We start from the raw sequence: 12,988 nt of genomic DNA on the forward strand, positions 1-12,988 counted from the left end.
CAAGAGGTGTAGCCCACAAGTTGCACTGGAGATGGCCGACAAGTCCCGGAAGCAAGCATACGAATTGGTGGAGAATGTTCTAGTGTTCATACCCTGGGTCGAGCTGTCCGACCCGGGTTTTTTGACGACACCTCGACCAACCTCTTCAGGTCAGGACTATCCGACCTCTTCTTCAAGAGCTCGGCCAAATCACTAGGAAAGCCTAAAAAGGGACCAAACAGAGGAACACAACCCGAATCCAAAGGCAGCCCAAGCCTATAGAGATAAGGGCGGTTCCCTTAAAGATAAGATAAGATAACTATCTTATGCCCAGAAAAGATCACTCTACAACATTATAAATACGCTGGAGCACCCAGGTATAACTCATACTCTGATTCTACATAAAACCTGCTCAATACCCTTGCTAACTTAAGCATCGGAGTCCCTTGCAGGTACCACCGCCCTTCAGTGACAAAGGATCAGCAGCATTGCCAGTCCAGCAAGTTGGACGCGACAGCTCCGGCCGCCACACACAAGCCGGACCCTTCATCTCTGATCAGTATAGAAGATCTCGTCTGAGATCGACCTACAGTTTCAGTTAACCCTCGGAACATTGGCACCGTGGCCGGAGACCTGGAAGTCATCCCATCATCATGGCGGATAACCTGAACAACGACCACGACTTTGATGTGGAGAACAGAACACCACACAATAACGTGGAGGTTACACTAGATGATACTTCTTAACCTAACAAAGACAAAGACTCCCTAAGCACAGGACCTATGGAAGCACTTCAGGATCGCCTAAAACAACTCGAAAAAGAGGTCGAATATTAGTGGGAAGCCGAGAAATACCTACGAAGGGAAGTTAGGCGACGCTGTGAATTAGAAGACAAGCTCCAAAAGCTCGAAGCTGATCTCAAAACTAAAATAACTTGATCCAGTCACGAGGATAATTCCCGCAAGGATCAAGACCCATTCACCAAAGAGATCATGAAGGCAAAATCCCAAAAAACTTTAAACCTCCCGATATCACTTTATATGATGGCACATCAGATCCCGGCCATCATCTCAGCAATTTCCAAAGCAGAATGTATCTCACCGATGCCTCAGACGCCACTCGATGCAAAGCTTTTTCGACCACCTTAACAAGAGCAGCAATTAAATGGTTCGACAATCTGCCCTCCAGGTCTATCTCAAGCTTTGATGACTTAGCCAAAAAGTTTCTAGCCAGATTTTCCATCCAGAAGGACAAAACTAAACACGCCCCAAGTCTACTAGAGATCAAGCAAGGAGATCGGAAAAGTCTTCGTAGCTACATGGAAAGATTCAACAAAGCATGTCTGGACATTCAGAGTCTGCCAACCGAAGCAGCTATTATGGGTCTCATCAATGGCCTACGAGAGGGACCTTTTAGTCAATCCATATCAAAGAAACATCCCACATCTCTGAATAAAGTACAAGAACGAGCAGATTAATACATCAACATGGAGGAAAACTCTCGACTAGGAGAAACCCCAAAATCTGAATTCTCCAACTCCTCCCGAGATAAAGACAAAGATTCCAAGAAAAAAGATGATCCGCATGGAGAGAAGATTAAGAAATTCCACAATTACACCCCTCTCTGGGAGTCTCTTGTGGAAGTTTACAGAGAAGTATGCCACACGGAGAAGATTCCACCACCTCGTCCACTCAAAAGCAAAAAGGTAAGAGGAAACTGGACGAAATATTGCGAATACCATCGAATCTATGGACATTCCACCAACGAGTGCTTCGACTTGAAAAATGTCATAGAGAAATTGGTAAGGGAGGGGAGACTAGATCAGTACCTAGCCAGTAAGACAGATGAGCCCAGAAAAAGAAGAAGAGACGATGAGGTTGGCCGCTCAGAACGACCACCTCGTACCCGGAGATACATGTTCACATGTTACATGAGGGATTTGCGGGAGGAGGAATCTCCAAATTATCTCGCAAAAGACACCTCAAAGAAGTGTACCACGTTGGAGGAGAAGAGGTACCCGACCTCCCTGCTATCACCTTTACAAAAGAGGACGCAGCTGGCGTCATCATAGGACATGACGATCCTATGGTCATCACTATCATGTTGGCCAATGCCAATCTACACCGAACACTGGTGGACCAAGGAAGCTCGGCCGACATTTTATTCAAGACAGCCTTCGACAAGCTCAGTCTCGAAGAAAAAGAGCTCAGAGCATATCCGGACAGCTTATTTGGACTTGGAGACACCCCAATCCAACCACTCGGTTACATCTCGCTACACACAACCTTTGGAAAAGGGAACCGGTCTAGGACCCTCAACATAGACTACATCGTGGTTGACGTGAACTCAGCCTACAATGCCTTAATAGGTCGGACAACTCTAAACCAGCTCGGAGCAGTAGTCTCAACTCCACACCTATGCATGAAGTTCCCAACTGCAGAAGGGATCGCTACGGTAAAAGGAGACCAGAAGACGGCCCGCCGCTGTTACAACGAAAGTCTAAACATCAGAGGCAAAGGAGAAGAAATTCACACCATCGAACTCGGAGGAGTTCGAGGTCGAGAAGAATTTTGTCCAAAACCAGAAAGCGAGATAGAAAAAGTCCAGATTGGAGATGTCCCGGACAAAACAACCAACGTTGGCGCAATCCTTAAAGAAGATATAAAAAAGTCCCTCATACAGTTCTTAAAGGATAACGTCGATCTCTTTGCATGGAAAGCCGCAGACATGTCGGACATAGACCCCAAGCTAATATGCCACAAACTGGCAATATATCCAGGGTCTCGGCCAGTACAGCAAAGGCGTAGAAAGCTCGGACCAAAAAGATCCCAAGCTGTCGAGGAACAGGTACAAGCCCTACTGGAGGCAGGGTTCATCAGAGAGGTCAAATATCCATTATGGCAAGCCAACGTGGTCTTAGTGAAAAAATCGAATGGGAAGTGGCGGATGTGCATTGACTACACTGATCTCAACAAAGCTTGCCCAAAAGATCCCTATCCGCTCCCAAGCATCGATACTCTGGTAGACGCTTCCTCCGGTTACAAGTACCTCTCATTTATGGACGCTTATTCAGGATACAATCAAATCCCAATGTATTCGCCTGATCAAGAAAAAACTTCATTTTTAACTCCCAAAGCAAACAACTGTTACATTGTAATGCCCTTCGGACTCAAAAACGCAGGAGCTACCTACCAAAGATTAATGAACAAAGTTTTTGCAGAGCACATCGGAAAACTAATGGAGGTATATGTAGACGACATGTTAGTAAAAACACAAAGCTATGAGTCGCTACTGTCCGACCTCGCCCAAGTATTCAATACCATAAGAAAACATGGCATGCGACTTAATCCTGCAAAGTGCACCTTTGCAGTACAGGCTGGTAAGTTCTTGGGTTTTATGCTTACACAAAGAGGAATTGAGGCAAACCCAGACAATTGCCAAGCTATACTCGACATGAAGAGTCCGACGTGTGTTAAAGAGGTACAACAACTCAATGGAAGATTGGCATCCTTGTCCAGATTCCTAGCTGGATCAGCAATAAGATCCCTCCCCTTCTACGCCACCCTACGGAAGGGAAAAAGGTTTGAATGGATGGCGGAGTGCGAGCAAGCCTTCCAAGATTTCAAAAGATTCCTAGGACAACCACCTATTCTAACCCGGCCATGGGAAGGAGAACCGCTCGTATTATACCTCACGGTAGAAAATCGGGCAGTAGCTTCGGCATTAATCCGAGAAGATGATAGTGGACAACAACCTATATACTTCATCAGCAAAGCACTACAAGGGTCCGAACTGAACTATAAAAAAATAGAAAAATTTGCCTATACTCTCATACTAACATCCCGACGACTTCGCCTATATTTCTAAGCCCGCACCATCAAGGTTTGGACCAACCAGCCCATAAAAGGTATTTTACAGAAAACAGACTTAGCAGGAAGAATCTTACAATGGGCAGTCGAGTTGTCCGAATTTGACCTTCAGTATGAAGCTCGGACAGCCATCAAATCACAGTGTCTGGCCGACTTCATTGCAAAGTTTACGGACTCCAGAGAAATCCCTATATAATGGAATCTCTATGTAGACGGTTCCTCAAACAAAACCGGATGTGGCGCAGGCGTGATAATAGAAAGCGATCAGGGAACACAAATCAAACTTTCACTCAAATTTGGGTTCCCTGCTTCAAACAACCAGGCTGAATATGAGGCACTACTAGCTAGTTTGAAGCTGGCTAAGGAGGTTGGAGCTTAAAAGCTTGTCATCTTCAGCGACTCACAGGTAATCACCTCACAAATAGCAGGGAGCTATCAAGCCAAGGACCCCACTATGAAAAAGTACTTGGACAAAACCAAGGAACAGCTCAGACAACTCGGAGAATATGAGGTTCGCCATATACCTCGAGAACAGAATGCTCGAGCTGATGCACTCTCAAAACTAGCCAGCACCAAACCAGGGGGCAATAATAGAAGCCTCATCCAAGAAATACTGCAAAGCCCGTCAATCTCGGAAGAAGAAAAGGTCCTAACCATAACAGGGCAAGACCAAGGATTGATGATTCCCATAATCAGTTACCTCAAAACAGAAACACTCCCTACAGATAAGAAGGAGGCAAAGAGGTTAAAACGGGAGGCACAATACTACACAATCATAAACAATACTCTATACAAGAGAGGGATTTCAACACCATTGTTAAAATGTGTGCCGAATTACAATACAAAGGAAGTTTTAGAAGAAGTACACAGTGGCATCTGTGGCAACCATCTCGGAGCACAGGCTCTTACCAAAAAGGTACTCCTGGCCGGATTCTATTGGCCGACTCTACAAAAAGAAGCGATAGAATTCTTGAAGACATGTTCACCATGTCAAAAACACGCCAACTTTCATATTGCCTCACCAGAAGAGCTTATCAGCGTAACCTCACGCTGGCCATTTGCGAAATGGGGACTCGACCTTGTCGGTCCTTTCCCTCAAGGATCCGGACAAATCAAATTCCTCATCGTGGGGGTAGACTATTTCACAAAATGGATTGAGGCGGAACCCCTAGCTAACACCACTACTCAAAGAAGTCAAAATTTCCTATATAGAAACATTGTCACAAGGTTTGGGTTCCATACTCCATCACTACAGACAATGGCACTCAATTTACAGATGCAGGGTTCAGAAAATTGGTGGCCGATCTGAACATAAAATACCAATTCACATCCGTAGAACACCCCCAGGCCAACGGACAAGCAGAAGCTGCTAACAAAGTCATATTAGCCGGGTTAAAATGGAGATTACAGGATGCAAAGGGAGCTTGGGCTGAAGAGCTCCCGCAAGTCTTATGGGCATATCGAACAACTCTACACTCCACCAAAAAGGAATCACCTTTCCGGTTAGCGTACGGAATGGAGGCAATGATCCCAGTGGAGGTCGAAGAAAGATCACCCAGAGCGATCCACTACAGTGAAGAGGCCAACTCCCAACTTCAAAGGGAAGAACTCGACCTACTTCTAGAAATCTGAGAAAGAGCTCAGATTAGGGAAGAGGCAGTAAAACGTCGAATGGCTTCAAGATACAATCAAAAAGTAGTGCCACGAGGTTTTTCCGAGAACGACTTCGTCCTAATCTGAAATGACATTGGAACAACTCGACTTGGAGAAGGAAAGCTGGCAGCAAACTAGAAGGGACCCTACTGAGTCATAGAAATACTCGAAAGAGGCTACTACAAGCTATCCGAACTCGAAGGGCGAGAGTGGTGCACGAAATTGTGATCATCAACAATGGCGCCAAAGACTTGGAGCTCTAAAACGTGAATCACACTTTGTCACAATTTTGCACAACTAACCAGTAAGTGCACTGGGTCGTCCAAGTAATAAACCCTACGTGAGTAAGGGTCGATCCCACGGAGATTGTCGGCTTGAAGCAAGCTATGGTCACCTTGTAAATCTCAGTCAGGTGGATTAAAATGGTTATGGAGTTTTAATAATTGAAAAATAAATAAACAGAAAATAAAGATAGAGACACTTATGTAAATCATTGGTGGGAATTTCAGATAAGCGTATGGAGATGCTTCATCCCTCTTGAATCTCTGCTTTCCTACTGCATTCATCAAATCCTTCATACTCCTTTCTATGGCAAGCTGTATGTTGGGCATCACCGTTGTCAATGGCTACTTCCCATCCTCTCAGTGAAAATAGTCCATGTGCGCTGTCACCGCATGGCTAATCATCTATCGGTTCTCGATCATGTTAGAATAGAATCCAGTAATCCTTTTGTATTTGTCATTATGACTAACACTCGCGAGTTTGAAGCTCGTCACAGTCATCCCTTCCCAGATCCTACTCGGAATACCACAGACAAGGTTTAGACTTTTCGGATCTCAGGAATGGCCGCCAATAATTCTAGCTTATACCACGAAGACTCTGATCTTTTGGAATAGTGGCTAAGAGATACACGCTCAATCTTAAGTAGAACGGAAGTGGTTGTCAGTCACGCGTTCATAGGTGAGAATGATGATGAGTGTCACGGATCATCACATTCATCAGGTTAAAGTGCGAGTGAATATCTTAGAACAAGAATAAGCTTGAATTGAATAGAAAATAGTAGTAATTGCATTAATACTCGAGGAACAGCAGAGCTCCACACCTTAATCTATGGTGTGTAGAAACTCCACCGTTGAAAATACATAAGTGGCCTGGAGGTCCAGGCATGGCCGAATGGCCAGCCTCCCCAAATATAAAAATATGATATTTAGAATGTCTCTATGATCTGAAGACGAAAATACAATAGTAAAAGGTCCTATTTATAATGAAACTAGCTACTAGGGTTTACAGAAATAGGTAAATGATGCAGAAATCCACTTCTGGGCCCACTTGGTGTGTGCTTGGGCTGAGCATTAAGCTTCACATGTGTAGAGGCTTCTCTTGGAGTTAAACGCCAGCTTTGGTGCCAGTTTGGGCGTTTAACTCCAACTTTTATGCCAGTTTTGGCGTTTTGACGCTAGAAAAGGGTAGAGAGTTGGCGTTTTGACGCCATTTTACATCATCAAAACTCGCACAAAGTATGGACTATTATATATTGCTGGAAAGCTGTGGATGTATACTTTCCAACGCAATTAAGAACGCACCATTTGGAGTTTGTAGCTCCAGAAAATCCACTTCGAGTACAGGAAGGTCAGAATCCAACAGCATCTGCAGTCCTTTGTCAGCCTCTGAATCAGATTTTTGCTCAGGTCCCTCAATTTCAGCCAAAAAATACCTAAAATCACAGAAAAACACACAAACTCATAGTAAAGTTCAGAAATGTGAATTTTCCTTAAAAACTAATAAAATTATTCTAAAAACTAACAAAATCATACTAAAAACTACATAAAAACAATGCCAAAAAGCGTATAAATTATCCGCTCATCACAACACCAAACTTAAATTGTTGCTTGTCCCCAAGCAACTGAAAACAAAATAGGATAAAAATAAGAGAATATACAATGAATCCCACAGTATCAATGAAACTTAGTCCTAAATAGATGAGCGGGGCTTGTAGCTTTTTGCTTCTGAACAGTTTTGGCATCTCACTTTTTCTTTTGAAATTCAGAATGATTGGCATCTATAGGAACTTAGAATTTTAGATAGTGTTATTGATTCTCCTAGTTCAGTGCATTGATTCTTGAACACAGCTACTTTATGAGTCTTGGCCGTGACCCTAAGCACTTTGTTTTCCAGTATTACCACCGGATACATAAATGCCACAGACACATAACTGGGTGAACGTTTTCAGATTGTGACTCAGCTTTGCTAAAGTCCCCAATTAGAGGTGTCCAGAGTTCTTAAGCACACTCTTTTTGCTTTGGATCACGACTTTAACCACTCAGTCTCAAGCTTTTCACTTGGACCTGCATGCCACAAGCACATGGTTAGGGACATCTTGATTTAGCCGCTTAGGCTTGAATTTTATTTCCTTGGGCCCTCCTATCCATTAATGCTCAAAGCCTTGGATCCTTTTTACCCTTGCCTTTTGGTTTTAAGGGCTATTGCCTTTTTCTTCTTGCTTTTTCTTTTTCTTTCTTTTTCTTTTAATTTTTGCCACTCTTTTTTTTTGCAAGCTTTCTTTTTCACTGCTTTTTCTTGCTTCAAGAATCAATTTCATAATTTTTCAGATTATCAATAACATTTCTCTTTGTTCATCATTCTTTCAAGAGCCAACAACTTTAACATTCATAAACAACAAGATAAAAAATATGCACTGTTCAAGCATTCATTCAGAGAACAAAAAGTATTGCCACCACATTAAAATAATTAAACTAGTTTCAAGATAAAATTTGAAATCCAAGTACTTCTTGTTCTTTTGTAATTAAGCACATTTTCATTTAAGAGAGGTGAAGGATTCATGGAGTTATTCATAGCTTTAAGGCATAGACACTAGACACTAATGATCATGTAGTGAAGACACAAACATAGATAGAACCTACATCATAAAACTGAAAACAGAAAAATAAATAGACAAGGAGATTAAGGAATGAGTCCACCTTAGTGAGGGTGGCATCTTCCTTCTCTTGAAGAACCAATTGTGCTCTTGAGCTCCTCTATGTCTCTTCCTTGCCTTTGTTGCTACTCCCTCATAGCTCTTTGATCTTCTCTAATCTCATAGAGAATGATGGAGTGCTCTTGGTGTTCCACCCTTAATTGGTCCATGTTGTAACTCAAGCTTTCCAAAGAAGTGTTGAGTTGCTCCCAATAATTATGTGGAGGAAATTGCATCCCTTGAGGCATCTTAGGGATTTCTTGATGAGTGACCTCCTCATGCTCTTGTTGAGTGACATGAATGGGCTCTCTAGTTTGCTCCATCCTCTTCTTAGTGATGGGCTTGTCCTCTTCAATGAGGATGTCTCCCTCTATGACAATCCTAGCGGAATAGCAAAGGTGACATATGAGATGAGGGAAGGCTAATCTTGCCAAAGGTGAGGACTTGTCAGCCATCTTGTAGAGTTCTAGAGGTATGATTTCATGAACTTCTACTTCCTCTCCAATCATGATACTATGGATCATGATGGCCCAATCCACAGTTACCTCAGATCGGTTGCTAGTGGGAATGATAGAGCGTTGGATGAACTCCAACCATCCTCTAGCCACAGGCTTAAGATCCGGTCTTCTCAATTGAACCGGGTTGCCTCTTGAGTCTCTTTTCCATTGAGCTCCTTCTACACATATGTCCATGAGGACTTGGTCCAACCTTTGATCAAATTTGACCCTTCTAGTGTAGGGGCGTGCATTTTCTTCCATCATTGGCAAGTTGAACGCTAGCCTCACGTTTTTCGGACTGAAATCTAAGTATTTCCCCCGAACCATTGTAAGCCAATTCTTTGGGTTTGGGTTCATACTTTGATCATGGTTCCTAGTGATCCATGCGTTTGCATAGAAATCTTGAACCATTAAGATTCTGACTTGTTGAATGGGGTTGGCAAGAACTTCCCAACCTCTTCTTCGGATCTCTTGTCGGATCTCCGGATATTCGCCCCTTTTTTAGCCTAAAAGGGACCTCAGTGATCACCTTCTTCTTGGCCACAACTTCATAGAAGTGGTCTTGATGGACCTTTGAGATGAATCTCTCCATCTTCCATGACTCATGGGTGGAGGCAGTTGCCTTTCCTTTCCTCTTTTTAGAGGCTTCTCTGGCCTTAGGTGCCATAAATGGTTATGGAAAAACAAAAAGCAATGCTTTTACCACACCAAACTTAAAATATTTGCTCGTTTCCGAGCAAAAGAAGAAAGAAAGATGTAGAAGAAGAAGAAAATGGAGGAGATGGAGGGTGTATAGGGTTCAACCAAGGGTAGAAGAAGGTGGTTGTGATGTGTGAAAATAAAGGAGTGAAGGGGGTATTTATAGGGAAAATGGGGGTGGCCGAAAGGTTTGGGTGGGTTTAGGAGGGAAATGGTTTTAAATTTTGAAGGTGCGTGGGGGGTTTTTGGGGAAGAGTTAAGGAAGTGGTTGGTGAAGGGTATTTGGGGAAGAGATATGGAGGTGATTGGTGAAGGGTATTTGGGGGAAGAGTGTTGTAGAAAGGTGTGAAGAGGAGAGAGAGTGAGTCGAGGTTGGTGGGGATCCTGTGGGGTCTACAGATCCTGAGGGGTCAAGGAATTCTTCATTCTTGCTCCAATTGGGCATTCACAACGCCTTAGAGTACAATTCTGGTGTTTAAACATCAGTCTGCTGTCCTGTTCTGGCGTTTAAACGTTGGCTTTCCTTCCTGTTCTAGCGTCTAAACACCAGTTTGTTGCCCTGTTTTGGCATTTAAACACCAGTTTGGTGCCCTATTCTGGCATTTAAACACCCAGAAAGGTGCCAGATTGGGCGTTTAAATGCCCATTTTGCTAACCTTACTGGCGTTTAAATGCCAGTAAGTCCTTCCTCTAGGGTATGCTGTTTTCCATGATGTTTTTGAATTTTTATTTATTTTTGTAATTGTCTTTGTGACTTCACATGATCATCAACCTAAAAGAAAACAAAATAATATAGATAAACTTAAAAAAATTGGGTTGCCTCCCAATAAGCGCTTCTTTAATGTCAATAGCTTGACAGTGAGCTCTCATGGAGCCTCACAGATGATCATAGTATGGTTGAGATCTCTCAATACCAAACTATGAGTTTGGCTGTGGCCTTCCAACACCAAACTTAGAGTTTGAATGTGGGGGCTCTGCATGACTCTGTATTGGGAAAAGCTCTTCATGCTTACTCTCCATGGTTACAGATGGAGAACCTTGAGTCTTTACTACAAGGCATTCTTCATTCACATGAAGGATCAACTCTCCTCTGTCAACATCAATTATAGCTCTTGCTGTGGCTAGGAAGGGTCTTCCAAGGATGATGGATTCATCCTCATCCCTCATAGTTTCTAGGATTATGAAATTAGCAGGGAAGTAAAGGCCTTCAACCTTCACTAGCACGTCCTCTACTAGTCCATAAGCCTTTTTCATAGATTTATTTGCCATCTCCAATGAGAATTTGACAGCCTGTACCTCATAGATTCCTAGTCTCTCCATTACAGAGAGTGGCATCATGTTTATCCCTGACCCAAGGTCACACAAAGCTTTTTCAAAGGTCATGGTGCCTATGGTACAGGGTATTAAGAATTTACCAGGATCCTATTTCTTTTCAGGTAAATTTTGCTGAACCAATGTATTCAGTTCATTGGTGAGCAAGGGAGGCTCTTCCTCCAAAGTCTCATTACCAAACAGCTTGGCATTCAGCTTCATGATTGCTCCTAAATATTGGGCAACTTGCCCTTCAACAATGTCTTCATCCTCTTCAGAAGATGAATAGTCATCAGAGCTCATGAATGGTAAAAGGAGGTCCAAGGGAATTTCTATGGTCTCTGTATGAGCCTCAGATTCCTTTGGTTCCTCATTATGGGATTCCGTACTGACCATTGGACGTCCCCTAAGGTCTTCCTCGTTGGGATTTAAGTCCTCCTCCTCTTCTAAGGTTTCGACCATGTTGATTATATCAATGGCCTTGCACTCTCCTTTGGAATTCTCTTCTGTATTGCTTGGGAGAGTGCTAGGAGGAGTTTTAGTAACCCTTTTACTCAGCTAGCCCACTTGTGCCTCCAAATTTCTAATGGAGGATCTTGTTTCAGTCATGAAACTAAGAGTGGCCTTAGATAGATCAGAGACTATGTTTGCTAAGCTAGAAGGATTCTGCTCAGAGTGCTCTGTCTATTGCTGAGATGATGATGGGAAAGGTTTGCTATTGCTAAACCTGTTTCTTCCACCATTGTTATTATTGAAGCCTTGCTTCTGTTGATCCTTCCATGAAAAATTTGGATGATTTTTTCATGAAGGATTATAGGTGTTACCAAAGGCTTCACCCATGTAGTTCACCTCTGCCATTGCAGGGTTCTCAGGATCATAAGCTTCTTTTTCAGAAGATGCTTCTTTAGTACTATTGGATGCATTTTACAATCCATTCAGACTCTGAGAGATCATATTGACTTGTTGGGTCAATATTTTGTTCTGAGCCATTATGGCATTCAGAGCATCAATTTCAAGAACTCCTTTCTTTTGAGGCGTCCCATTACTCACAGGATTTCTCTCAGAGGTATACATAAATTGGTTATTTCCAACCATTTCAATAAGTTCCTGAGCTTCTGCAGGTGTTTTCTTTAGGTGAATGGATCCACCTGCAGAGTAGTCCAGTGACATCATGGAAAATTCAGACAGACCATCATAGAATATATCTAATGTGGTCCATTCTGAAAGCATGTCAGAAGGACACTTTTTGGTCAGTTGCTTGTATCTTTCTCAAGCTTCATATAGGGACTCACCATCTTTTTGTCTGAAGGTCTGAACATCCACTCTAAGTTTGCTCAGCTTTTGAGGAGGAAAAAACTTGGCTAAGAAAGCCGTGACCAGCTTATCCCAAGAGTTCAGGCTATCTCTAGGTTGTAAGTCTAACCATGTTCTAGCTCTGTCCCTTACAGCAAAAGGGAAAAGCATAAGCTTGTAGACTTCAGGATCAACTCCATTAGTCTTAACAGTATCACAGATCTGCAAGAACTCAGTTAAGAACTGATAAGGGTCTTCAGATGGAAGTCCATGAAACTTGCAGTTCTATTGCAGTAGAGAAACTAATTGAGGCTTTAGCTCAAAATTGTTTGCTCCTATGGCAGGGATTGAGATGCTTCTTCCATAGAAGTTGGAAGTTGGTGTAGTAAAATCACCAAGCATCTTCCTTGCATTGTTGTTTGGTTAGGCCATAATTGTTTCTTTTGCTGCCTCCTTTCCGAAAATTTCAGTGAGGTCCTCTTCAGAGTTTTGTGCTTTAGCTGCTCTTAGCTTCCTCTTCAGAGTCCTTTCAGGTTTAGGATTAGCTTTAACAAGTATGCATTTGTCTTTGTTCCTACTCATATGAAAGAGAAGAAAACAAAGAAAATATGGAATTCTCTATGTCACAGTATAGAGATTCCTTGAGGTGTCAGAGGAAAACAAGAATGGAAAGATGAGGTAGGTAAGAATTCGAACACTCAAAGAGAGATGGA

The sequence above is a fragment of the Arachis stenosperma genome, chromosome 7 (assembly GCF_014773155.1).
Source record: "Arachis stenosperma cultivar V10309 chromosome 7, arast.V10309.gnm1.PFL2, whole genome shotgun sequence".
Classification (NCBI taxonomy): domain Eukaryota; kingdom Viridiplantae; phylum Streptophyta; class Magnoliopsida; order Fabales; family Fabaceae; genus Arachis; species Arachis stenosperma.